The 27,965-nt window shown below is 37.9% G+C and overlaps 1 protein-coding gene across 2 annotated transcripts in view; it reads left to right on the plus strand.

Moving 5' to 3' along the window:
• Positions 1-10,068: 10,068 nt before the first annotated feature.
• Positions 10,069-27,965, plus strand: part of svila (supervillin a) — a 66,671-nt gene continuing 48,774 nt past the window's right edge. Inside the window, exon 1 of one of the 2 annotated variants that reach the window (XM_081601322.1) lies at positions 10,069-10,227. The gene's annotated coding sequence lies outside the window, so the exon portion shown is untranslated. Of the gene's footprint in view, positions 10,228-21,874; positions 22,030-27,965 lie in introns of those variants that run through there. The other variant, XM_081601323.1, reaches the window with a different exon arrangement.

Raw genomic sequence — 27,965 nt, forward strand, 5'->3', positions numbered from 1 at the left:
AATAGTAATATAGTGGTTTGCATTCCTGCCTTCCAAGCAGTTGACCCTTTTTTGATTCCTGGCCATAGCAGGAGGTTCTGTCTATAAATAAAGAAGGACAAAAGCCAGACATAACTTCTTCTCAAATTTGTTATGCTTCTTAAACTTTTCATGCAATATCAAGATTGTTTTTCAAGGGACTCTGGGGATTAAAGGTGATACAAGTGACTTTGAAAGTTGCATTGTTGTTGGTGTCAGACGGGCTGCTCCGAGTATTTCAGAAACTGCTGATCTATTGAGATTTTCATGCACAACCTACTCTAGGTTTCACAGCAAATGGTCCAAAAGAGAGATAATATCCTGTGAGCCACAGTTCTGGGAGCGCAAACGTCTTGTTGATGCCAGAGGTCACAGGAAACTCATTCGAGCTCAAATAACCACACATTGCAACCAATGTACGCAGAAGAGCATCTCTGAATGCATAACACGTCAAACTTTGAGGTGAATGGGCTACAGAAGCAGAAAACCACACCGGGTGCCGCTCCTATCAGCTAAGAACAGGAAACTGAAGCTATAATTCACACAGGCTCACCAAAATTGGACAATAGCAGATTGAAATATGTTGCCTCGTCTGATGAGTCTCAATTTCTTCTGCGACATTCAAATGGTCGGGTCAGAATTTGGCGTCAACAACATGAAAGCACAGATCCCTCCTGCCTTGTATCAACAGTTCAGGCTGCTGGTGTGGGTACATGATGTGGGGGTTATTTTCCTGGCACACTTTGAGCCCGTTAGTGTCAATTGAGCATCGTGTTGACCGTGTCCTCCCTTTATGACCACAGTGTACCCATCCTCTGATGGCTACTTCCAGCAGGATAACGTGCCATGTAATAAAACGCCAATCATCTCAGACTAGTTTCATGAACACAACAATGAGTTCACTGAACTTGAATGGCCTCCACACTCACCAGATCTCAGTCCAATAGAGCAACTTTGGGATGTGGTGGAATGGGAGATTCACATCATGGATGTGAAGTCGACAAATCTGCAGCAACTGTCTGATGCGACCATGTCAATATGGACCAGACTCTCAGAGGAATGTTTCCAGTTTCTTTTTGAATCTATAAAAAGGGTCCAACCCGGGACTAGCAAGGTGAACCTAACAAAGTGGCCGGTGAGTGTAGATTACTAACAATCCTTCCTCATCAAGCTTTTTAATATCAAGACTGTTTTCTGTAAATTACTCTGTTTGTAAAAAATATATTTCATATTGTATGCGCTGTTCACATTGTGCATAGAAACATAAGTGTGTAAACACTTTAAGAGTTGTGAAGTTTTTACTGGGCGTGGCTAATTAATGCCATGCAGCCGAAAACGCATCCAGCTGCTTCATATTACTCCAAAATACTTTCTTTGAAGCCAAAAGGGGAAGAAATCTTCTTTTATTATTATTATTATTATTTATTTTCCTCCTTTTTCACCACAGTGTTTTGCTCGTTTATTTGCTTCAGTCGCTTCATGAGAGAGCGGGACTGTTCACGCAGCGTGACCTCGGTGAAAACGTTGCGTTACGTCACGCTTTCTGTCGCGTCCAAACCGTCTCCGGCGGCTGGTTGCAACTCCACGATAATCGCTTGCAGATGGGGATGTTTCTCTCGCTGGCCTCGACGCGCTTCTCACTTGATCCTGGAAAAACAGAACAAGAAACTCCTCCGTGACGAACGCAGGACGCCGTTTTTATACGTGGTTTCTATATATTCGTCTCACTGTGACGCCCCCGAATGGCAACGTTTATGTTAATTAGTTTGTCGTAAATGAATTAAATGTGTGGGGAAACGTGTGATCTTACCAAAATGCAAATTGTCATCCCAAATTCAGAACATAAACAGTAATTGCATGAATCCGCCCACCAAAGTCATTCTCTTACTTTGACTTTTCAGTTTCGTTTGCTCTCGTGAGTCGAGTGTTGCAAACCAGGGTAATAATAGTTTTGTTCTGTTTTTCATTTTTATTTAATTTTATTTCGTTGTGACTTTTTGTTTGTCTAATTCAGTTAGATTTTTTTTTTTAGTTTTTGGAATGCTTTTGACAGTTTTTGTTATTTTTAAGTTAAAAATTTCTTTGTTTTAATTTAGTTATTATTTACAGTAGAAGTTTTTTGGGGGGGGTTGTTTCATATTTTGTCTCATTTTAAGGTGCAGAATTAAAAAAAGGTCAAAGTATTTTATTGTGATTATGTATCAATTCACTTGTGAGTACTCAACAGAAGACATAGTTAGTTTAAATAAAAGATACAATTTTACAAGTGCATACTTGTAAAGGAAGCAGCAATAGTTCCCCTCTTTTATATTTCTAACCTTTAATCGAACACTTTAACTACAAGCTAACATGTAGGTGTCACTGGAGGCAGCCGGAGTTGTTACTAGAGGCCACTGAAAGCACGCACTTGTAAAACGTAATCACATGTGCTGCAGATTTATGGGGTTGGTGTGGAATTGAACTGGAGCAGCTGTAGGATCCTTTTCTTTCTGCTGAATGCAGAAACATCCATCATTTAGGAATTAGGAGACTTTCTTGGGCAGAAAGAACGAATAGATGGAGACACCCGGCAGTGCAACAGTTTACCTGAAAATTTTTTTTTTTGAAGGTTGTGTGAGTTCTGATGTCATTTTTTATTTATTTTTTATTTTTTGCAATTTTTCTACAGAAACAGAGGAACCCTTATTTCTCTTATTAATGTACAATCTGTGTATTTTACCCCTGTAGAAATAAGTAGAGCCATGTAAGGATCTCAAGTGGAGAAATCTTTTCCTTCTACTTTACTTGAGTTCAGTTCTTCTTAGTGATTCTATTTTAAATATGTTTATTCATTCATTGTGTGTGGTTATTCTTTGGTACTAACATAATTTCAGCATGTTTCAGTTAGTTTTATAAATGCACACACAACTTAGCTTGATTATCTAAGCTGAATGTTTTAAGGCAGTTCTCGGAAGGCCTTTGATGTTTGATGAACAAAAAAAAACACAAAAAAAAACGACATCAGGAAAGCCAGTAAACAAGTCAGGGAGGAAGCAGAACTTTTGGAAGGTGTGTATTCTGCTACATGAGACGTAGAACAAACACACCACTTAAAAAGAATTTTAAAAAACATCAAAGCTGCAGTCAGACCTGGTGGCTGTTGTGTGATAGTGTGGGGATTCTTTGCTGCTTCAGGACCTGGATAACTTGCTATAATTTATCGAATTATGAATTATTCTTTCCTGGAAAATCTGAAGGAAAATGTCCAGTCGTCAGTTTGTGACTTTACATACATTCAGGTAACAACTGAAAACACACCAGCAAGACTGAATGACTCAAATCAGAGGTAGAGTGGCCTAATCAAACTCTAACTCCAATTGAGATTTTAATCCAGCCTACTTCTTCTAGACTGAATTAAACAATTCAGCCTTGAAGAAATGACATTTTTTCCCCTCAGGTTATTTTAATTTAGTATTAAAACTTGTTTGATAATCTGAAACATTTATGTTGGAGAAAAAGAAGCAAACCCATAATCTCTAAGGAGGCAAATATTTTTTTTTATTTTACTGTATTAAACAGCTTAACTGGCACATATAAACGTAAGCCAAAGTCTTACATTTGGCTTACATTTGACTAAATGTACAAAACAACAAAAATGCATGTGGTGGAAAATGTAATCCTGAAAACGGAGCCTTCATCTCATGAAGAACAAGCAAACAAAGCTGGATCTACTCAACAACTCTACAATCAACCTCTGACATTCACAAGTACAATCATCAGAGTGTTTTATTGACCTGGAACAGCCTTTAATTAAGCAATCTCTTCCATCCACTGTGATTAAAATAAGATCTACAGACTTTTGTAAATTCAGCTTTTGAAATGCATTCTCACCATTTCTACATGTTGGTTGCAGGTGGCATCGAAGGAGATCAAAACCTTTACTAAACACATGAATGACGGCACCCTTTAACCCTGAGCATAAAAATGCTAGCCTCTTTAGCAATAGCATCACACAAACATAAACAGTAGGGAAAAAAATCAAATTAGAACTTTTAGAAATTTCTAACAGAACATGAATTTCAAATGGGACTTTTTGAATTCAATTTACAAACCTCAACTTATTGTGAAGTTGAGGAAAAATCTGAAAAGTGTGGCATGCAAATGTTTTCAACCTCTTTTGATCTGATACCCCTAAATTAAATCACAGTATTTTTTATGATTGCAGATGAAATATATAAAGTATTCATTTACTGTTTCTGAATATGTACAGCACAACTATCAGATTTTTATTTGTACAACATTTTAAGAAACTATTTTGGAGTTATGGACAACTTTTTGTTTATATATATATATATATATACACAACAAAAAAAAGGTTCAAGGAATGGATATACTTTTTTCATAAAAACATTCGTAAACTTGCAACAGCAAAAAAACACAAAGATGAACTCAATTTCCCAGCTATGTATTAGCATGTTTACAGATAAACAAAATGGAGTCCGGTCTGGCCAGCAGCCCAGAGCAGGAGTGAATGAAAGCGGTTTTGTTAGCGTTGCTAGCTTTAACCTCATTACTGTGGCTAATTCTAGTCCTGGAGCTGAGGAGAGGCATAATGGGGTCAGTTCAAGAATGTACACTCATTTGCGGCAGTGACACAAACCCACACAAACCCGGCATGGCCGCTGGTCAGAGCTTCCTGTACACACAGGTCAGTGTGTCTAATGTGTGAAGTATCAAAAAGTAACATGCAAAGTAGGGATCATACAGTCAAAGTAACCTTTTTTAGGTCATTTGAATGACCAACTTCCTTGAAAACAAACAAGCAAACTATAAAACTGTGTATCAGTTTCCTGCCTGAGATGCAGTTATCTGTGTGTTAGTGTGTGATCTCTACCTGCTCTCCAGCTTTGTGACTTTTGGGGGTTTCATATGAAATCAGCAGGTTTGGATTCCAATATTAGGTAAGTGTGAAAGTCAGTCAGTGTTTTCCTGTGTTTTTTAGGCTGAAAACTGATGTTAGAGCAGATCACGATGCTTCCTCCGCAGAGGAAATAAGACACAACTTCTAATGTAAACCTGAATTTACAAAAATAAAATCTGTTGGAGAAAAAAATTTTTCAATGGATTTTTGAAAACAGTTCTAGCTTATTTGTATTTGTTTTTACAACATTTTAAGCAATGACTTAACTGATCCATCTCCAACCAAGAAATTTGACCTTATCTGCATTTCTTAGTGCATACACAGCACTGGAAAAAACCAAGAGCCTTCTGCACTGAACCCCATAGAAAACCTTCTGGTTATTCCAATATTGATTCCGAACTCTTCCTGAGTTAAAACATTAGTATTGTTGTTTATAAATGAATATGAACTGGTTTTCTTTGCATTATCTGAGGTCTGAAAGCACTGTATTTTTTTGTTATTTTGGCCATTTCTCATTTTCTGCAAATAAATAGTATATTTTCACTTGGAATGTTGGAGACATGTCAGTAGTAGTTCATAAAATAAATGAACAATGTTCATTTTACTCAAACATAAACCTATAAAGAGTAAAATCAGAGAAAGTGATCATTTTTAACTGGTCTCTTAACTTTTTCCGGAGCTGTATTTCACTTGTAAACATTTGTTTACACGACACAGGGATAATAATTTAACACAGTCTGCTATAATCATATAATTATGTCTACAAAATCTCAATTTTGTTAATGGTTTGATTTCACTAGGTCTTTTTTTTAAACTAACTTCATTGAGAAAAGTGAGCTTGTTCAAATTTGTGTACAATTTTTTAAATATCGTGTATTCTGATTCCACTTAACAACTCACCACTGTGTGCCTGTCCGCCTCATCATTTCCCAGTGAAATGTTGAAATGTACTGGAGTTTGTGGTTCTAATAAGACAGAATTGGAAATAGCTCATGGGGTACAAATACTTTTGAAAGACACAACACTCCCTGTGTGTGTGTGTGTGCGTGTGTGTGTGTGTGTGTGTGTGTGTGTGTGTGTGTGTGTGTGTGTGTGTGTGTGTGTGTGTGTGTGTGTGTGTGCGTGTGTGTGTGTGTGAACACCTTGGACCCGTCGTCCTGGAGAGCCGGTGAGAGTCAAACCAAGCTGGGCTATGTAAACAAGAACCGTGGGATTCAGCTCCAGCTCTGAAAAAGAGCGGCAGTAAAAATGAAAGTGTCATGGTTTGGAAGTTGCAGTGGCAGTAAACCATGCGGGGAAAAAATTACTAAAGACAGTAAAGGAAAAGGTCTGGCGATTCTCATAATTCCATAGCAGATTAAAATGTGATTTAAAGCTTGGCTCACACCAACTGTTTCAGAACCGCAGGTTCGTATGTTTGTGGATATTTAGTATGCTGAGTATAATGTGGAAGTCCATTTCCTGAGCAAACTGAAACATCTGCATCAGACTACACCTCCCATAGGACACAACCAGTCACTGTAGTGGAGGAACTCATTAGGCTCCTTATGACCCTGTGGGGTTTTCTTAGCAACATCCTCAGGAAAAACAGAACTAAGAATAGCAAAAGGTTGCTCCCCATTCAACATCCTTCATCCAACCAACCGCTGACATAATGAGCTGACTGTCAAACATTTCCAGAAGTTCTTCCAAATTTACTGATTCTTCAGAAATAAATTTGAACCAAAATACGAGTCGACTCAGCATGTGACTAGGATTGAAAGTCAGTTTTAGTTGAAAATATTCACATGAATCTTCTATTTAATCCTCTCTGTATGCAGCAGAGATGAATCACGAGTCAGTAAATTATGAATCAAAACCGGTCCATTCAGAATAGAATAGAAGTATTTTTTATTGTCCCAAAGCATGGAAGTTCTGGTCTCACAGCAGCAAGTTAAGGTAACATTAATATTCACTTAAAGGTAAAACATATAGGAAAACAAAAACAAAAATACGGTAAGGACAAATGAACAACATCAGAAAAATACTACTGGGCAGTTATTAAAAAAATATTCCACTCAGATTACAAGTAATACTGAAAGCCAGGTTTTGAAACAAAAAAAAACTGTATTTGTTCACATTTCTGTTTTTTCTTTCACTTAGTTGCATCCAATGGAACCTTTTTCTTTTTGCCATCCTGGAGTTCACAAGAAACAACACACAATGATTGGTAAGTGACCAATGATACAGTACATATGGATGACTAAGCAAAAGACCAATAGATAAACTGGTAGAGGCAAACAGGGCCGGAGTAAGAATTATGTGGGCCCCTGGGCAGGAACCTGTTTTGGTGCCCTATCCGTATGTATCAAATGGTATGAATTTATGTATGTTTATGTAGGTTATGTAGTTATGTATAGTTATGTAGTAGCTTTAAAACGTCCGCTGGCCATGTTGTTCCAAAAATATATATAACTTCAGATATTAAAATACTTTTGTCTTTCCACATTTTAGTATGGTTTATATATAAAAAAAAAAATTAAAAAAAACGGGCCTGGAAACAGACTCTGTAGCTAACCGGCTGAATAGAAATGACTTCAGAACATTATTTTTGTGTTGTAAAAAAAAAACAATATCCATGTTTTTCCTTCATTTCACAGTTCTGTACAATGCTGCATTCATACCTAACATAAAATTCAAATAAAACACTGGAGTGTCACGTAAACATGAACAAAAAAAAAAAAAGTGGAAAAAGCTCATGGGGTGTGATTATTTTTGCAAAATGCTCTAAGCCATAAATCACCTGACCGAGCAGAACGTGCAAAGGGCCCGGATCGGACCCGGCCCGGATCGGACCTGGCCTGGATGGGACCCAGCACGGATCGGACCCAGCCCGGCTTCTGTGCGTCTGATTTACAGCTTTTCATATCTGACTCCTGGTATCTGAAGAATGCTCCGTCCAACAGCATTGCTCTTGTTTCATTCAGAACACGCAGCGGCAATCAGAACATCGTGTGTGCCGTTCCTTCTTTTTCACAACAAAGAACCAATTTTTCTTTCATGCCTAACAACCAACTGACACCAAGAGGCAGAATAAATTTGCAACCACAATACTACATAACTTAGAAAGTCATGTCAGGATGGTTTTCCTCCTCTCTCCTCTCTCCTCTCTCTGTGTTTCCCATATGGCTGCTGGTGAGTTTCATGTTCACCACAAGCTCATCAGCTATTCTGACTGCGGTAGGGGATCATTTGTTTGCTATTGGTCAGTTTCCCTTGGCAACGTGCTCTTAAAATCTGCTGCTGTGGAGACTATTCAAAGGAGGCAAACAGCACAGGTGATGAGTCAGTCTAACACAGCAACTTCTATCTGACTGGAAACTTTCATAGTGCGGCCTTTCTCACAGCAAATCATCCGTTCCCTTGAAGCCGTTTGCATTTTACAAGGCTGTTAAAGGGCCGGAGTCAAAGATAGGGGCACCTTTAAACTGAATGTTTGTGCAGGTTTGTTTTTTGTTCTTGTTGTTTTAATGGTCAGGATAAGTGGCCATTAAAAGCACACTGGGGATTGATTGGCCGTTTTACACAAGCTTAGCAGGAAAAGCCTTGAAATGTGTTTCTGCAGGCGCACGCAATAGATTGCCTGACTGAGTGACGCAAAGCAGTTAGACAAATGAGAAAAGCAAAACTGGAGACATTTCAGAAAGTAGACTGAAAGTTAAAATAGATGCATTTCTTTTATTGTTAAGCAGGAACATCCTGTTTGTCTGACCATAAGGAGCTACAATCAGACTGAAGAGGGAAGTCAGTGAGTCAAGCGAGGCAGACTACAGATTCCAACAGGAACACTGACAGCCTTCAAAGTAAAAGCTCAATAAAATTAATTATTGGACTTCTGCGATATAAATTACAAACTGTGTAAGTAACTGTACTCAAGTAAGAAAATAACGTTTTATTCATAAAATCATTAAATCACAAAGCTCTGTACAATAAAATAATACAAAGAATAATTTTACATAAGAAACAATAAAATCATGACATAAAAGCCTGGTAAAATAAAAGTGTTAATAATAACTATACCTATAAAATAACCTGCATTTGACTATTTTCTATGTGTTGCTATTAATTCATAATAAAATATATTAAGGATATTCAGATTGTCCTGGAAAGCTGAAAATTAGATACACAAACTTGACATGAACAAATTTTTTGCGGAAAGAAAATGCCTAACTAGAGTAGTTTCTCGCCAAAATAAAGTTAATTTAAATCATTGAATGCAGTAACACATTTTCATTTAGAGACCAATAGTGGGTAGAGGTGGAAAGCGAGTAATGTAGGTTTAATGGTGATCAGGATCTGCTAACTGTCTTTTGCTTGACTCTGATCAGTCATCAAAAGATCAGATACAAAATTAACTTTTCTTTTATTTATTAAATGCATTAAAACTAAGAACTTTCCTCATTTTACTCATAAAAACACATTAGTCAACCCTGCAAATTCAACCGTTAGCCGACAAAACTGATTTATTCTAAGATGTGTTGGCTTTTGTTCATTGTTGTTGTTGTTGTTTGTTAGGTCATGTTTTTAGTTCATTTCAATGCACTTCAATTCAAAAACGATTTATTTGTCTCAAAGGGAAATTGTTGTAATTGATATTGTCTGACTATCTTCAAATCAGTAAGTATGGGTCTGTGTTCTGTGTTTTGATACATATTCCAATACATTTCACACTAACTTTTGAGGTAAATCATTATAATGGGAACTTGTCAAAAACTGGTTTATTATTTGCAGGCTTTAAGACAGAAATTTCTATTAAAAATATTCCAGCAGAATAATTTTTGTTTCATTCCACAGAGTGTCAGTTGCCGTTTTAAAATTGTTTGTAATAGTTTGCTAGTGGAAGACTTGACGTTTTGCCTGATTAAAGGCCCATTCAAAGTCAATTTTAGTGATTATTTCTATTTTAGTTTGTGTGTCAAAGACATTTTGCTGCAGGTTTTTATTGCAGTAAGTAAAACATTGAAATGACGAAGATTTTGTGACGAGTAATTTGTTTTTGGTTACACATTTTAAAATGTTTTATGATAAACTTTAAGGACAAAAAAAAAAACAACAACTCTATTTTGAAGGTCCTGCCCGGTAAAAGGTGCTGCGTAGTTGCTGTGAGTTTGACAGAGTGTTTGAGGATTTCACAGCTGCTGGGCTGTGCCGTGAGTTTATATGAGTGAGGTGTGCGTGGCTGTGCGTGAGTGTATTGTCCGTTTGCTGCAAGAGTTTGTGTTTGATGGCTCAACTTTGAGAAACCAGCTGTTTCCTCTGACAGAGAGTCGGTAAGTGTAACTAACTGCGTGTTGACGCGTGTGAATTTTCTAAGGGTTTGTGTTGGAACGCCAGAAAGCATCATAGCAACTTTGTCAAGTCCAAATTGGGGTTTAGTCGCAGCGAGGGAAAAGTTTAGAGATGGATTCAACTGTCTTAACCAGAAATGCTTGCTGTCCAGGTTATGCTAACGTGCTCCGTTTGGGTTTGAGTCGCGCGGAAACAGTTTAAATATTGGAACACGCGCTGCGGTTTTTTTTTTTTTTTTTTTTTTGAGCACGACAGCTTTTAAGTTTATTGTTAACGGCGCATTGACTACAGGTGTGCCCCTTCACCAGAAGACGTTTTTAAAATGAGCTGACAGTGACGACACTGGCGCAGCTAAAATTAACAAAGTAAAATGAGGACAAGTAAGTTTGCACCGAGACGACATTTGCAACTAGACCCGAGGTTAATAGTGGACATTTATGTGTGAAGGCAGGTAACGGTAACAAATGTGTATTATGTTACAAATTTGCATGACACCCAATATTACAACATAGACGATGGCGCCTCTTTTAGAAAAACACGCAAACAAACATTCTTGCTAATAATAATGAAAAAAGTGAGAAAATATACTGGATAGCCTTTTACTTGTTACAATATATTGTATTAAAAGGAAACATTTTATCCATACATTAGCAAAACGTGCCTATATACAAGGCACGGCAGCGTTTTCCTTCTTTCAAACCTTAAATGAGTTGCAGCTCAGGAAACATGGCCCCCAACAAAAACGCTGTCACCTAAAACACTATTATTGTTTTAATTCCCTAGCCAGAAAAATTGAGAGCACTAAAAATGTAAAAACTTGTCAAGTATCAAACTTCAGCAGTTTTTTTTGTTGTTTTTTTACTTTGTTTTGTACTCTGGCATGACTTCAAAAATAAACAGAAATATTAACCTAACTTTTCTAAAAACATTTTTCTTTTATTCATTAAAAAAACAAAGCATCATAACCCCACACTGTCTTATTAAATAAACAAAAATAAGTAAATACACTCAGATTCTACTAAATGTTTTGACACAAAAATGTTGCAGGATGAGTTTTGAGAAGCTAGATGTGTTGCACACAAAATAAGTTATATGAGATATAAAGGTGCAGCTATATATTTTTCACATGATTGCATTGCTTGCCAATGTACATTTTGCAGATCGTTTAATTTTTGCAGCACAAATATTTAGTGAATGATGTTCTTAAATTACCTCACTACCACACTCGTATCAAGGTACCTCTACAGGGTTTGTTTTACCATTCTTCCTCTGGTTTGGCGGATGGCCTGGGTTTCACCCGCTGCCAAAATAAATACCATGTTGGTAATTATGAAGCCAACTTCATGTTCTTTCCCTACTTCTTCTGGAAGTGCACAAAGAAGCTAATTAACGGCCGTTCCTCCTTCCCCAGTCCCTGATGACTTAAGGTCAGTGAACTGAGAGGGATTGCAACAACACTCCAGAACTTTGTGCATGATCATTCTAATGGTCAGAAAGCAGGCTTAGACTGCCTAATTACCTGACATTTGTAGATTTTTCTTTTTTTTATTTCTATGTTAATACGTTCAACGTGACAATAGCCAGTAGTTTAACCCTTGTGTGTGCGAGGACTGAGGCAAACGTAGAGGACTGTGGAAAATTATACAAGTTTTATGTGTGTGGGGTCAGTTGGACCCCATTTCTGGACACAAGGGTTAAATTCCTCCTAATGGGTCTGAGTTGATGTGACCTGCTGTTAAATAAATGAATATCACTAGGAAAAATGCTTTTTTTTCATGTTATTTTTTTAAAGCTACAGTGTGCAACTTTTTATTAACAATATTTTTTTTTTCAAATACATTTGTTAAAACTGTCAGGACAGTAAAACGAGACGGATAATCTCTTGTTTGAGTGGAAAAAAAAAACCTGTCGTCCTACAGCCATCTGCAGAAATCCACTGCTCCTAGTCAGAAATAACCAAACCGAGTCAGGAGGGAGGGTCTTATCAAGGTCAGTCATGCTTGTGTTCATGCTTCTCAATGTGCTAATGGCAGAGAAACAACTCAAATCAATCATCCTGGTATCATGGGTCAAACCCTCCCCCCCCTCCACTGCATCTCGTGCAAAAATCAGATTCTCAGGTCTGAAATTACACTACATATTGAAAGAATCATTTGGTGAATGTAACATTATTTTTTTTAAAACAGTGAAATGATTGCTGTTACTTGTGTAGGTGTTTTGATGACAGGCACCTTTTTATATACGGCATAGGAGCAAGAGACGCACAACTACTGCCTTTAGGGTGAAGTAGAAGCAGCATCTTTCAAGATCTAGAAAACAAGTTCTAGACACTAGTTAAATGTTTTGAAAATCAAAGTTATTGCCTCCAGGAAAGGGGGAATTCTTTCCTCTGAAAAATAAGGGAGTTTGTTGATGATTCTTAGTATTTTTAGTGTGAACAAACGGCCGATGAGACAGTTATTATCAACAGTACTTGTTGTTTTCTAAGTGGCTCCACTGCAGTGCTGAATTATTGCACGTTTTATTGAGCGTTCCCATGGACTCCACCTTCTGTGTTCGAGTGAAAAACTAGCAGCAGAGGTTGGTTACATAAGCCCGCTGGGTGTTGCATCATTACTTTGGGGCCCTGGTTTGAAGAGTTGGGGCTTCAGAGGGACCCCCACCCGCCCTCCCACAGATTCCTTCACCCTTTCTGGATAAATCTGTCCCTCTAGGAGACGTGGCTCAGTTCTGCCGGAGAAATAATGCTCCACCTGTAGCATCACCAGAGTTTTTTTTTTTTTTTTTTTCCTTTTTCTTTTGCTCTATCAGTTTGTTGCAGCTCACTCGGGTGGGCTTGGTTGTCATGACATCAGACAGAAAACATTTTAAACTGGAATGACTTACAGATTTTTTTTTTTTTTTTGTGCCGCTAAATTGACCGCACCTCTTAAACTTAACACCAGTAAATCATCCGCCCCAAAAATATCAAAAATCCCCATGAAAAACTTTGTGGCCCAGAGTTGATTTGCAGCTTAAAGTCGTATAAGTGCCTCAATCAGAAGATTTAGAGCAACACTTTCTGCGTTTTTTTTTTTTTTTTTTTGGGATTACTGAGATCTGGAACCTTTTTAAAAAATGTCATGAAAAGGGAAAACTGCTTTCATGTGGTGGTGTCCTTTCTTCAGTCTACATCATGTTGCAATCACTGCTCTTAGAAAACGTTTCCTCTGAGATTTTCACCCCGCATGAAGCCCCTCAGATCTGCTCATTTAAGTTGGTGACACCCATTTTTTCTCCTCTTGAAGTTCTCTTAAATCTTGTGCATTCCTCGAATATCTAATAAAATCAAGCCGCTGTAAACACTTTCAGAATCGCAGTTCAGTGTTCTTCAGGGGAGATTACTTGTTACTGCAAGTCTTTTATCATCTCATACACAGCTCTGATTTGCTGTCAAACTAAATAATTTCAATAAAAATGAAAGTTAACGTTGGAAATGGAATATTTGGGGAAAATACCTCCACATTTATCGCTATTTTACAGTTTGTTTCTAGTTAGTGAAAATGCTTCTACACAAACAAATTAAGTCTGGGCTTTATTTTTAGCACTGATCAACCAGACAAAGTTGATTTTTTGCTAGACAATGTTTACCTTGATGAACAGTATCTTAACTTTTATCACTGTTGGAAGTTGTCATGGCACTGTAATGTATTTTGTTTCCACATGTTTAGAAATTTTTTCTTTTGAAAATGTGTTTATTTTTTTCGTTTTTAAATGAAGAGATACTCATAGGTGCTGTTACATTTTTAATCTGCTCAGGAACATAATTTTTCTGTTGTGAATTTCCTTTTCAAAGACTGGAAAAATACTGAAATTGCAACATGTCTTCCAAATAGGTACAACTTAAATTTTAAGAAATAATTCAACATTTAGTGAAGCATTTCTTATTGTTTGTGTGCCAATACCATTGACTTTAAAAATACATTATCCATGTTGGCAGATGACATTGTTATGCAGGTTCTAATATAAATAAAGCAGAGCCCTAACTGGCACTGACAACTGTTCTGCTGCTGGCATTGTATATCTTTTCAAATATTCTGAAGATTAGACCTCAGCAGCTGCTGTGCTGAAACAATGGCCAGTGTGTTGCCAAGTCCACATAAACGCATCTAAAGACTGAGGTGGCCCAATTGTGTCAGCTGATTAGCTTTTACCAGCGAGTTTCCTCACATTCATATCAGATTATTTGTGTCATATGTTCTCTCATTACACCTTTTCTTGGGTTATACACAGACTTGTTTTTGTTAAACCTGTTCAAAAATGTCATTGGATGGAATGTTTACTCCCTTTGTTTCCAATGAGTTTCCATTGTTCCTCAACATAGTTTGGTTTAAGTATTGAAGGTAACTGTAGCTAACAGAATGGTGGTTATAAACAAACAATAAAAATCATGCAACTTCCATTGTTGTACTGTTTGATACTTTGGGAAAACTTGGTATTTAGTTTTGTGGCACTTGCTCTAAAATTTTTAGAACCACTAGTTTATGTAACCTTGGATGCCTCGGTTCAGAGTTTTGTGACATTTTTTTCTCTCCCCCAATCAATGGACTGTGTGGTGTGATGCCAGTAGCTCTACCCTAACTTTACCCTAAGCTCTACCCTAATCATCGTCCTGCGGAACTACAACTGAAAGGAGTCAAGGAAACATGTGGTACTGGTGGAAACGAGGCACGTGTATACCATGACTGGCTAACGGCTAGCTCCTAACTCTAAAGTTTGTCTGTTTTGATTCTTCCTTGGTAGTAAACCAAAGGGTTATTTCACAGAATATTGTGGGACCTGGGCTATACTGGGCTATTTTCAATCTAAATATCTCAATTGTCCCATTCAACACTGAAAAGAAATTTTCTACATATGTCTGTTTATAAAAAAGGAATGTTTTAGGTAAATTCTGCAGTGTTTTTCTGTGTCAAATTGGTAAAAGGCAAAAAAAAACGCAAAAAAAAACTCGGAAGACCAGTATTGGATGTGAAAAAAGTGTGTTGTTGCATCTCTATTTGTGTTCTCATTGCCTAGCTTGCATGTAAAAGGCACACCCACCTCACACAGACTCGTCTTTGCTAGCTTGTAGTGGAACTGACCACAACAGAGACACGTGGCGGTTCCCTCCACCCTGCGTTGTAATCATCTGCGAGAGATTTAGATTGGGCTCCTGATGTAGCTTGTTGCTCCAAGAGCAACTGGAGATTAGAATGAGTCATGAAATGCGATACCTTCTTGAACAGCTGGACTGAATTAGCTGAAAAACGTTGTAAATGGAGGATCACAGTTGTTTCAAATCTGACATGTGAAAGTTGGTTTGCTTAGTCACTTCAGATAGGGTACTGGAAAGAGAAAAGGAACACCCATCTTGACCTTTACCAGGCTGAATCATCCAATAAAAAAAACTAAAACTAAGCTAAAGGAATGTTCTAAGAAAACATGAGGACTGACGCCGCCAACTGGGTGAGGTCATAGCTTGAAGCGTTCTCAGGTGGTTCCTTCCAGAGGGTCCCACTTCCCTCATGTCTAAATGGTTACAACAGATCAGAAAAGGCGTATGAGTTGGATATGAGCTGTATCAAGTTGCCGCAGTGTTGCTGTGTTGAGCTGTTAGCCATGCATGAAGTCACACCTACACCTGGTGCTGCTCATCATTGTTCCTGGACATAGGCCACGCCGGTGCTTCTGACTGTCCTTGTATAGCAAGTTTAAGGGTTAGCATGACGGCTGTTTGACAAGGTAGGAGAGCATGGTTGTGTGAATAACCTTGATGTTGCCATTTCCTACATCCCACAGTAATGTGCGTTTATCTTCCACATCTGTTCGCTCTCATTTTGATTTAAATGGTCCAGTTGTTACTTCATTTGGGAGTGCCGGACACATTTGACCAAGACGGTCAAATGTTCCTTTCACCAAATGTTTCCCAAAGACTCCACCTCATTGTTTTTCCTGCCACATCTGGTAGATGCTGGTTATTTAAACCAAACCAATCCTCTTATAAATGTTCTCTTGCATTTAGTTCCACAATAACTGCATTAAAACTTGTTGCATATTAACATTGATGGTAGCAGAAAAAAAAACACTATAAACTCTTATGGGGTGATATGTCCCTAATATGTTGTTTGCTTTGATCTCCTCTTAGTGTCATGTATTTGTTTTATTTAACACTTCATTTTCATCTGCTGGATCTTAAATTTTGTTTTTATGAGTGGGAGCTACAGACTACATAAGCTAGCCCTTAACTAGCTAGCTTGCGATTTAAGGTCTTGGAAATGGTGATTCCCATCTTTCATTGTAGTTTTTTTTTTTTTTTAGTACTTTTTCATCTGGGAAGTCTTTCATTTTACTGTTTATGAATGGGAGCTATGGATCACCACATAATTTTCTTTCATGATCAATAAAGTAAGTATCTAGCTAGCTTGCTTCCTAGCCAGATAGTAATTTTTAATGCTTGGAAATGGTGATTCCAGCTTGATGACTTTAATTTGGAAATACTTTATTTATCCCAAATGGATGCTGTATGTTACAAACTTCAGTTCTTGAGTCGTTATGGATCATTATAACTCTGAGCATAATAAACTATTTTATTATTTCATTTTATACAGTCTGACATGATTCCAGTGCAAATTGATGTGCTGTACAGAGACTTCAGACCTACTGCTTATTTTTAACTCTTGTGCCTCTTAGACTTTGCATACTCAACACAATATTCAAATGGCCATCTAGGTAAAACTACAGGATACTGTAGGAAAATGCAGTAGCACTCTGTGAGGCAGCACATTTGAAGAAGCACTTGAATAAAGATTAAACTTTATCAATCCTCCTTTTGTGATTCATAAAGTTCAGATAAGGAAGCATCTCACTTAATGGTTTCTTTTCATTGTTTGTTCAATATTTAACTTGTTTTCTGGTTGCATCACAGTTCTCAACTTTATACCAGTGTGAAAATTTAACATGCTATAAATTTTATTTTGTACCTCACATAGTTTCAGAGGGAGGAGAGAACCTATCATTTATCGCCTGGTTGAAACCAGAATTTTTTTTTATGACCGAGTCTCTGCCATGTGAGAAAGTAGTCCTGCCTCTAACGTTTTTCTTTTTTTTTGCCCCTCTTTTTGAGTCAACAAATCTAATGGAATAAATTAAAAGAAACTCGTTCACCCGCTTTTTTTTCTTTCCAGTTTTCTTGGATTTCCTTTGGTTCTCATTAGGACCGATTCCCACTTCTGGTTATTGTGGTCGTATTGTCCTTTGGCATTAGAAACACACCAGGTGCTGGCTGGGATGCTATTGGCCCGCTCTCAGATGCCGGCACGTTTCGCACCGTTCTCCCCGTTATTTCCTTACTGGGACAACACGAGGGACGCCACCAAACCCAGCCCTCGGTTCTGTGGGCTGTGGTCGCTGGTGAGCCGCCTGTCGCCTCCATAGCGGTCACGTGACTCCAAGTCTGTCGAGCCTTCATCCTCTGTCAGTCTTTGTGTTCTCGTCTTCATTCACGAAGGTCTTCTCTATCGCTTTTTTCCCTTCCCAATGAACGCATTTTGTGTTAAATAATCCCTTCTACAAAAACGGAGGAAAAAAGAAGCAAGAACACAATGAAAGGTAGTCTTTTTTTTTCCCTTCAGCGTTTCATTTAGTATACTTTGTCAGCTTCTGTTTTTTTTTTTTTTTTCATTTTGTTCTCTTATTGATGAACTTTTAAAGCCATTTTTCTTGCCAGTAGCCTTGGCAGAGGGCTGTAGTGCGGTGGGAGACAGGGTCTGCTTAGTGTAACGGTTATTTTGCTGCTGCTGAGCAGACATGTGGGTCAAAGCACTGTAGACAGATGAAGCTGAGACCAGCAGAGCTGATAAAATGGATGAGGGGAGGTGGAGGGCTGGAGGTGTGTTTGATGGCTGCCGTCAAGATAAGCTTGTGATGTGAAACTGGCTTTCTTTTGGGCAATGCTCACTTTTTGGTTAATTTTCTTCCACTTTTCAAAACTGATATTCCAGGATTAGCCATATGGATTATTCAGTTATTCAGACTCCTTGTGCTACTTTTGTCCCTTCTTTCACCACCAATATCCTTATCTGTACTCTTTGGAACTCTTATCTACTTGTCTGTTGTCCATTTGTGGTCAGAATGACATCCTGATCCCTTGAGAGCAAGTAGAAGTTGGGTCATGGTAGGTCTGGACCTCTACTTTTTATGTTTCAATCAGTGCAACGAAAAAGGAGATAGTGAAATGCTGAGCAAGAGACACCAGCTTCGATCAATCGGACTCATCTGTTTCTTTATCACGTGTTTCGGTGAACAAAGGCGTGCTGAATAACCTTTTAGACTTAAATATAACTGAATAAACTAAGCATGTCCAGTTTTGGAACTTTTTTTCTCAGATGATATAAAACCACCACCAACCAATTGGCCATTTTTTCTGTGACTGGATCTGGTTAATTGTTTTTTTTAATTTTATTTTTATAACCAGTATTTAGTCTTATGTTTAGAAAAAGGATACAGAAAATCTCTTCGTCAAACATCATTCATTCTTTTTAGTATTTTCATTTGGCTCAATTAGCTGAAGTGCTAGGTTAATGCTAAGTCAGTTTTGATGTGACTTGTTAATTCTCGGCCTAACTTTGACAGTGGAATATTTTTAATATCCAAATATTTAAGTGTGCGAGGGGAACTTGATATACAAATACTTACTCAATTTAATGTCTGTCAACTATGACAGACATCACTAATAAAAAATTGATGTCTGATGAATCTGGGGGGAGTTTTTTTTTTTTAATTCTGTGTTTATGTGGGTCTATTGGTAAATTAGATGGGTATCATTTAAAAAACAAAACCTGTCTGCTTTTTAGACTGTCTGCTTAGACTGACTAAGCACTTCTCTTTGGCTAGAAAATGTTTTCTTGGATGGGGAAAAAACTAAATCTTGAATGTTTTCTATGTTGTTTCTGACGGTGCTTTTATACATGTGCAGAACAATCTGAGATGCAGTTTCCTCTCACTAGACCTCCCACGTGACCGCTCGGTGTGTTTTACAGAGTGTGCTCTTTGAAGCAGAAGCTGCTGAGTATGAGTTTGCCTGCATGGCTGAAAGTCATCAAAGAACCCTGTAGTGGTACACACATTTCCAGTTTTCCTGCATCTGGGAACATTGTTGTGGTTGTTCTGCAACTGTTTATGGAAAAACAGGAGTTGAGCTCTTATGCTTGCAGTTTTCTGTCATGCTGATATTTTAGAGCAGCCCAGGCATGTTGGCAATCAGCATTTAACTCTCTCTTTGTAAGCTAGGGGTTAAATTAAAATCACATTGTTAGCCAGCGCTTTGCTTGCTTTGGAAGAGCTAATGTTTCTCCAACACTAATTAGCTGTGGACTAACTGAACCTTGCTGGCCCTGTGCCTGCTGCTCCGGTGTGCATGAGCTGTGAAAGCATGGACCTGTTTTACAGTTTACCTCTTAAGAAATTAAGACTAAAAAGGCAAAAGTCTGGAATCTTTCCAATTGTGGTTCCTTGATGTCAACACTTGGTGGTGCTGTTGGCTATCAAGCACCAAGCTAAACTGGAGGTCGGTGTCCTGTACCGATACTGTAGTTCTGGTACCTAAAAGGTTAAAACACACAAAACAGACTTTACTGCAGGTTTTTCAGTCTGGTACTTTCCTTATACCTCCTTAATGCGGCTGCCTGTGTTTCCTGATCCTCTCCCAAAGCCTCCTGTGTCCTCTCTTCAGTGGTCAGCTGAAACTCGGGCTCTTCCTTATCTTCGGGTCTTTGTCTGTTTGAGTCTCTTCCTTCCTCCTGCATCTCTCCATTGTTCCAAATCTGTGTTTGAGCCCTGGCACATTATGATGAATGTGAGGTGCCTGAGGAGGTGTTTGTCATACTTTTTGTGTTCTTCAACAGGCAAACTGATCATTTTTGTTTGAAACGGTCTTTAAAATGTGATGGTGAAAAATTGACTTTTCCATGTTTCATTTAAAATGTTTAATAAACCTCAAACTGAATTGACTTATTAGGTATTTAAAGGGGTGGTATTATGTAAAATCAACTTTTTGTTTTTGTTTTTCATCATATATCAGTCCTTCATCAAAGCATATCTGGAGTGTTGCTTTGTTTGAAAAATCATTTAATCTGAAGTGGCAACAATTCAGCTAGCTCCTCCTTGGAGATAGGGCTGCGATTCCCCCACTCAGCTTCTTCAGACTAGCCAGCAGCAATTAGCAAACACCTGGTGGAACAGTGCATCTGCTGAGCTCATTATGAGCTATTTCTTAGTGCAACGCTGGTAAAAATGTTAAAGGGTTAATAGAGAAGCCATGTTGTGACGTTAAATTAGGAAACACCTAATTTAATATTTTGTTATAACAACTGAAGGTAACATGATTACTTGATTATGCTATAAAATGGCACAGTGTGTCAGGAAAATGCAGAACGCTGCTCCTTTAAGATTTTAAGCATTAGTGTTTCCTGGTATTCACAATCTTTAAGGAGCACAACCGTCTGTGAAGATTTGTGTGTACTTCACACCCCTCTGAACGTGTGTATAACTGCCTATTTTAATAACTCAAACACCAGATGCATCTTGTAATGCATCAATACCCACATTGGACACAGTCTTGGCACTAGCTTAAAGGCTAACATCTACAGTCTTCTTAATCTCCACTCAGCCAATCAGAGACGAGCAAAATAAATACAGCTCTTGGCTTGTCTGCTTTGCAAATGCCAGCCAATAACATGTCAAGAAGCCTTATGGCAAGAAACATTTTCCTCTAAATATTTGATGTTCTACAAAAAAAGAATTGATAGGAGAATGTTGTATGTTTATGGAACTGTCGATCACTGAACTGTCCTCATTAGTCGACTCTGTCAGTCTTAATGTACAATTCAAGAACTTCTTCCTGTCTTTAAAAAAAAAAAAAAAAGTCTGAAGCTCAAATACACCAGGGTGTTGACCTTAAAGCTCAAACATACATAGTCATGGTTAATAATAATAGCTTACACTTACTGCACTTGACAAAGTGACATGCTGACCGCAACAAGATACTGCTTAGCAAGACAGACCTCGGCTTAAGAAAGGTTGTGGTTTGAGATCACAAGATCATTTGCTTTATACTCGTATTTGCCTTGGTCACAGCTACTGTTGGAAAATACTGGAAACGGAATCGCACCGTTTTTCTTTTTCTTGACGTATATGAAGTGGAAAGTCTTTTCGAAATGTTTTTATATTTATTTTAGACCCACATTTTTCAGCAGTTCCCTCCATTCAATAAATATATATTTTATTAAAGTTCATTGGGTATAACATAGTCATATATATATATATATATATATATATATATATATATATATATATATATATATATATATATATATATATAAATTTTTTCCCCACAGCCTTTAAAAGCAATGATTTCCTACTTTAATTGACCTCCTGCCTGTAACTTTGGTGACTTGATTGATCTTGCCTGCCGCTGATGGAGTGGGAAAGCACCGCTCTAAATTTATCACCTGCCCTACCACCCTCCACCCCGGCCCCTCCGGCTCATAACCGCCTCAGATCTCGTCATAACACTTGCGCCCCCCAATGGGGTGTTGTAGATAGAAAGTGGGTGGGGGGTGACAGCAGGGTTGGATTTGTTAGTCCATCTTTTTGTCCCTGTAGTCCTGTCTCACAAGCCTCTGGAGCTCTGACCTTTCAGTGGAAGATAAAACAAACCTGGAAAAACTTTGTCCATCAGGAACAATTGAGACGGACATTTTATTAAGGTATGTAAACTTGAATTAATGACTGAAGAGTAAGTCTGTTGCTCCATCTACATTTTTGGCAGCTTAAATGGCGATTTGACATATTTATTAGGATGTCCTTGTAAAATATTGAGTTTTGGATTACATTTTTAAAAAATGTGCCCTGCTGTGTCATTTCAACTTCCACTGAGATAAATTTTTAAGCACTTCTCAGTTCCTGGTTTTGTTTGTACAGTTTGGGAATTTCAAATCAGAACTTCTCACCTTAAAATATTTAAAGAGCAAAAAAGTGAGATTTGAATGGTGAGGTGCGCTGAGCTCCGCCAAGTGTGATTGACTGGGTGTGGAAAGTACAGCTGTTAATTGTGTTGCACCTGCTCTCGCTCTGTCAGGAAAGGCTGACAGAAATAGAACGCTGCCTAACAGGGCAGCGCACACCACAAATATTTTTACTCGTTTTTTCCATCCGTGTAAATTGTCTACTTTATGATTCTTGGAAAATGACTTCAAACAGCCCTTCACTTTTTTTTTAAGTTGAGCTTTAAAGGGCTGGCTTGGTCTTCTCTGGGGTTTAAACAGTAGATGGTTGGCAGACACAGCCGACACAATTGAAAAGTTAGAGAAAAAGGAATAATCGTAATGGTTATGGTTACTCTTGTGAATGTGTGGGCAGGTGTTACCTGCTGGTGTCATGCATATGATCGTTTTCAGGTGGAGTTGTCAGAAAATTGCTAAAACTAAGGTTTCCATATGTTGGGTGAGCTTTCCACTACTGAGGATTTCTCCTCTTTTCTACCAACTCTGATATGACCTCTGTATACTGCAGGTAATGGAACCAGTACTGATAACTTCACAGAACCTCCTTTAAAAATGTCTGAAGTATCTCTTTAAATAAAAAGCTCTAGCACACTTAAATGAAAACTCAAAATTATGTTAGGCCTATAATGGTTGCATTCAATGTAAATTCATTTGCATGATGCATTATTTGTATTTACCTGTCATTTTGCCAGGCATTGTGGCCCACTCCTGTATACACCATGTAATCACAAAGCTCTGAGTGCCGGGGTTATTTTTACAATCAGCTCTAAATATACTCGAGCCCCAGTTCCCAGTAACTTAATTGGCTGAGGTCTGATCTGATTTCCGGCTCTGTAGGAGGAGGTGAAGCGCAGCGGAGATGTTGAATGACTTCACTCTTACACATCTTCAGTGTTTGTCAATTTTCTCAGCTCGCCATGTCATGATTTGATTGGCTGTGATCCAGAACCACTATTACTGGAGGTTTTATGTAACAGATAAATGCTACGGTTATGTTGTGAGGATAATCATTTACCTGAACTTCATGTGTGCTAGCTTATTTTAATGGGGTGAAAATGGGTAAATGTGTCAAAGGGCAGAATATGTTTAAATTTTACCTAAGGGCGAGGCACCAAAGGCAAATACAGCCTGAGTGAAAAAACCTCATAATGTTGCTGAAGCTTTTTTGTGGTGGTTCTGGTTTGCACATAAGCTACATGAGTATAAAAACATATTTACCTTTTTGCTACAGTATTTCAGTGTTTATAACATATTTTAATGTTGTAAATTTTAGCAAAGCAAAGCCCTTTAGTTAATAGACTAAAGTTCTCAAGTTGTTGCAACTTTTGGGAACTGTGGCTTACTTCATTTGCTTCAGGAGACACTGTAAAAGCAATTACTGGAACTAGACTCAAAACTGTTAATTGGTTTTTAACCAAGAAAAAACTGGTAGAAAATTCTCAGAGCTATGTTCATGCTGGACTCTAGGAGAGCTGTGTAAAAAAAAAAAAAAAAGTAATCCAAATGCAACCAGGCTTACAAATTGTGACAGTCCTTTATTCATCATAAAATTTTGACATTTAATAAGTTATATTAGACCAACTTTAACTGGATCTTTAATGCAATCTGGAAGAAGCTAAAGCATTCCTGTTTACATAAACGCATGGAAGCAAAATTTTCTCATTGGTGTTGAAAACATATGCGAGGTGACTTTTTGGAAATGATTTCACTCTACTGGAGTTCTGCCTGGACGTGTCTTGACTTCAGCAGATCAAGCATTTCAGGTTTTCTTTCCAGCACTAAGTTTATAGGTCTAGAGTTGACACGCAGGGGGTGAATAGAAACAAAGGTTGCAAATGGACTCCAAGTCACTAATAAAATCCACACAGGTACCTGATCCATTGATGACAGTTATATGATGTAGGAGACTCATTCTACAGAGCATATTGTTCATAATGTTCCAAGCTTTTGAAATGGTAGTGTCCTGCCAAATACTCAAGCTATATTAAGTGCATCCTCATTGTATTGGCTCTGGAGGAAACCTCTTTATCCTCAGAAGTGTAAAATCTATGGAAGGATTCCAGTGCCGTTGCTCCTCTCCCCTAACCATATGTGCTGTTCATTTCTCTAAGGTGCACATATGCTTATTCAAGAGCCGAGGTGTGTGCAGACCTCGCTATAGATGGTTCCCCAGGGCTCTGCTTGAATCAGACAAATGAGTGTTCTCGAACTTCAGGTGCATTGGATTCTTCTCAGGTCACATCATCGAGGAACAGATGGTGCTGTATTAACACACACGGGTGCCTATCAATCATTACCGCGGTTTCAAAAGTGTCCAGACAGCTGACTGTCATCATGACCTCAGTGTTGATCCTTAGAAAAGAGAGAGCATTACAGTAGCTGAGGCCAAGTGCCAAATATAAGCCCTGGTGGGTATCAAGTCAAATCACAACAGAGCTCATCAAGCATTTCACTTCAAGGCCACTTAAAACCTTTTGTCTGTGTCTAATTTTGAGAAAGCATTGTCGGGGGATTGGTGTTTTCTGTGTGAAAATGAACGGTTTATTGGTGTTTTTGCTGTAGACTTTCAAATACTTGAGGCTGTGATGAATGTCGGCAGAATAATATGTGTTTAAGAGACAAGGTGGAGCAGAGAAGCTGAGTGAAAGCTTTTTGGCCTGAGAAGTATTGTCCTGGACTCTTATGTAACTGAAGGGTTGGTCTTTGTTAAAGCACAAGCACATTTTACATTAAGTTTTTCTGTGTCTTTGGTAATAAATCTAGCTCCTGAAGTTTAAGCTCTTTAAGAGATGGTACCCTTGAGAGTTTTTATGCAGCGACTGTCACAGATGCATCAGCGATTCTCTATAATAATAAAATATTGGACAGACAGGAAAAACCAGTGTAAGGTAAAGTATACGAAATGGTGTTCAAAAATCAGATCAGAAATCTTAAATTGTAATGGACACAAAAAGTTTGCCATTGTGGTATTTTTAATAACTTTCATGTATCACATTTGTCTATTACTAACGTGGTCACAATGTTTAAAGAACATAAGCTACCTGTCAACTACTGATATTATAGTTCACCAGTACAGAGTTTTTTCTTTTTATCTATATTGAAAGCACATTTTCATACCAAGCGGCACTTAATCTGTTGGCAGTACTTGACTCTGTCTCTAAAATGAAATTTTAATAGTGATTTTGTTGCTGATGTCTGGTCAGTCAGATTGTGCAAAGATGAGAGCTGTCACTACCAATTTTAGCCAGTTCATACTTCTCTTTGCAAAGTATAAACAAGTAAGTAAAATAAAACGATGATTGTCTGCTGATGTCTCTTTGTTATAGTAACTTTAATGAACTCCCTAGAAAGTACAAAAAATATTTCTAGAACATTAACAATTTTTCTTCCTCTGACTTGCCTCACTGATACTTAAAATACCTGACGAGCCTTCACTCAATAACTTCCACACTGAATAGTGTGACAGTCGATCTGGTGGGTGTATCTCAAATTCATACTGTAGCAGGTCAACTTTTATTACCACGGCATTATGTCTCTTATGGTTTCTATGTTGGTCTGAATGTTGAGCAAAGCATTTGAACAAACACCTCACAGTAGTCATGCTGAATGCACAGCTGACATCTCATTGACACTCGGCTCCTAACAACATTAAGCTTTAGTTATATTTAGGCCTGCTGTTGTTCTACAGTCATTTGTATTTCCCTATGAACTCATAAAATGATGGTTTCATACTGTCCCATATGAGAGTTGAATTTTATGGCGTGATAGCAGGAATGTCTTCAGCTCCCCCTCTCATTAAACTTGGACCCAGTTTTGGCCTCAGTGCTTTCATTCCATCTTGGCTTGTTTATAACCAGTATGCTAGCATTTGCATCAGCAATCCTAAATCTTATGGACATTGCTTGCGTGGATTTTATGAATTATGTATTATGTGTAACTGGTTTAAAAGATCAAATGCAATTTTATTTACCATGAACCAAGAAAGAACTAGTCTAATAAAATGGTTGTTTATAAAATCATAGTCACAGGTGTGTTAGCTTGTTTTGTGTTTTTCTCTGCAGTGGTTAAGTAATTCCTTCATCTGAATCTCAACTTACAATCACATTCCTTATATGTTTTTTCCTGGACCATTATCAACCAATGGTGAGGACAGAACTGCATATAGGATCAATGAACTATTGAACTGTTGTACCGTTTTAGCTTGTGTATGTGGTGATGTACTAAGCTGGTCTTTGGAGAACTAATGCAGTGTTGACACTCTTGCTCTGTTTTGCTCTTACTTGGCAGACTCTACACTGCTAATAACGGGGTAGGAACTGCCTGTGATTTCTAGGACTGATGTCATCTCTGAAGCATAGGAGTCACACAGACAAACATTATGTATCAGACAACCAGATGCTTGGTGTATTAGAATGCATCAGTGTACTAGTCTGAGTAACACTCACTGAGACTGTTTCCCATGATGTAATGCCCTTGCAAACTGCGTCATTGAGCGTTTGTTCATCTTTCAGTATCAATATCTTTATGGCAATGTTTCTTGCATTAGTAAATTCTAAGCTTTAGAAACTGGGACTTGCATCTTGGTGTAATAATGGTCTGTGTTGGAGTGTCTCTGCTGTATATTTTAATGTTCAACTCGGATGTTAAAGGTTGCAGTAGTGGCAGTACAGAGGAAAATGTGGATTTCCATTGCACTATTTACAAATGTCATTATTACATGTTTGCCTAACATTGTACAACCATAGTAACCTCAAGTTTTTAAAGATTGTAGGGACACGGGGGTGAATTGAAACGTCTCAATTGTAAATGCTGTTAAAATAAATCTAATTAAAGATGCACTAAGCAGACTTTCACAGTCTGATCTTAATTTCTGGTTTCTCTTTGAGGTTTTGGGGTTTGATTTTCTTTCTGATAATTGGCATAAAACATTGAAGCCAATATATTTAAACATTGATTTACTTTAATAGCTAAATGTAAACATTTGACATCGACTTATTCTGGTTCAGGCATTTGCTTAGAATCAAACACAAAATGAAGCATTTACACTTTACAACATTTATGGATTACATCAGAAATCAACTCTCATAACCAGTCAGGTCTGATCAAGGGATATTTGGCTGTTTTCATGCTCTGGGTGATTGATGAATCAATGTCAGTTGGTTGGCTGTTATGACTGGGTAGGACTCTCTATGTAAGATACAAATCAATTGAGTCAATTGAGTACAAAGAACGTCCCTGTTGACTTCTTTGTCAAAAGGTGGTCTCATGAGAATGGACAGAAATCACATGTGGGGTACCTCAAGGTTCAATCCTCTGACCTGTCCTATTCAATATTTACATGCTCTTAAGAAATAAGAGTAGTTGCTGTCACTATGCAGATGATACACATCTCTACATTACGATGTCACCATGCAACTCTGAACCCATCATGAACAGATCAATGTGTGTATGTGCCGTAACTTTCTCCAGCTGAACAGAAACAAAATTTAAGTTATTGTCTTTGAACCCAAAGAGGAACAATCTGAGGTATGCACACAGCTTCAGTTATCACAGCTAGAAACAAGCAATCAGGTCCAAAATGATGGACCCGGACATCAACCTTCAGAAATGCATAAAGACGGTTACAAAGTCAGCTTTCT

The sequence above is a fragment of the Poecilia reticulata genome, chromosome 20, assembly GCF_904066995.2.
Source record: "Poecilia reticulata chromosome 20, P_reticulata-male-v2, whole genome shotgun sequence".
NCBI classification, from domain to species: Eukaryota; Metazoa; Chordata; class Actinopteri; order Cyprinodontiformes; family Poeciliidae; genus Poecilia; species Poecilia reticulata.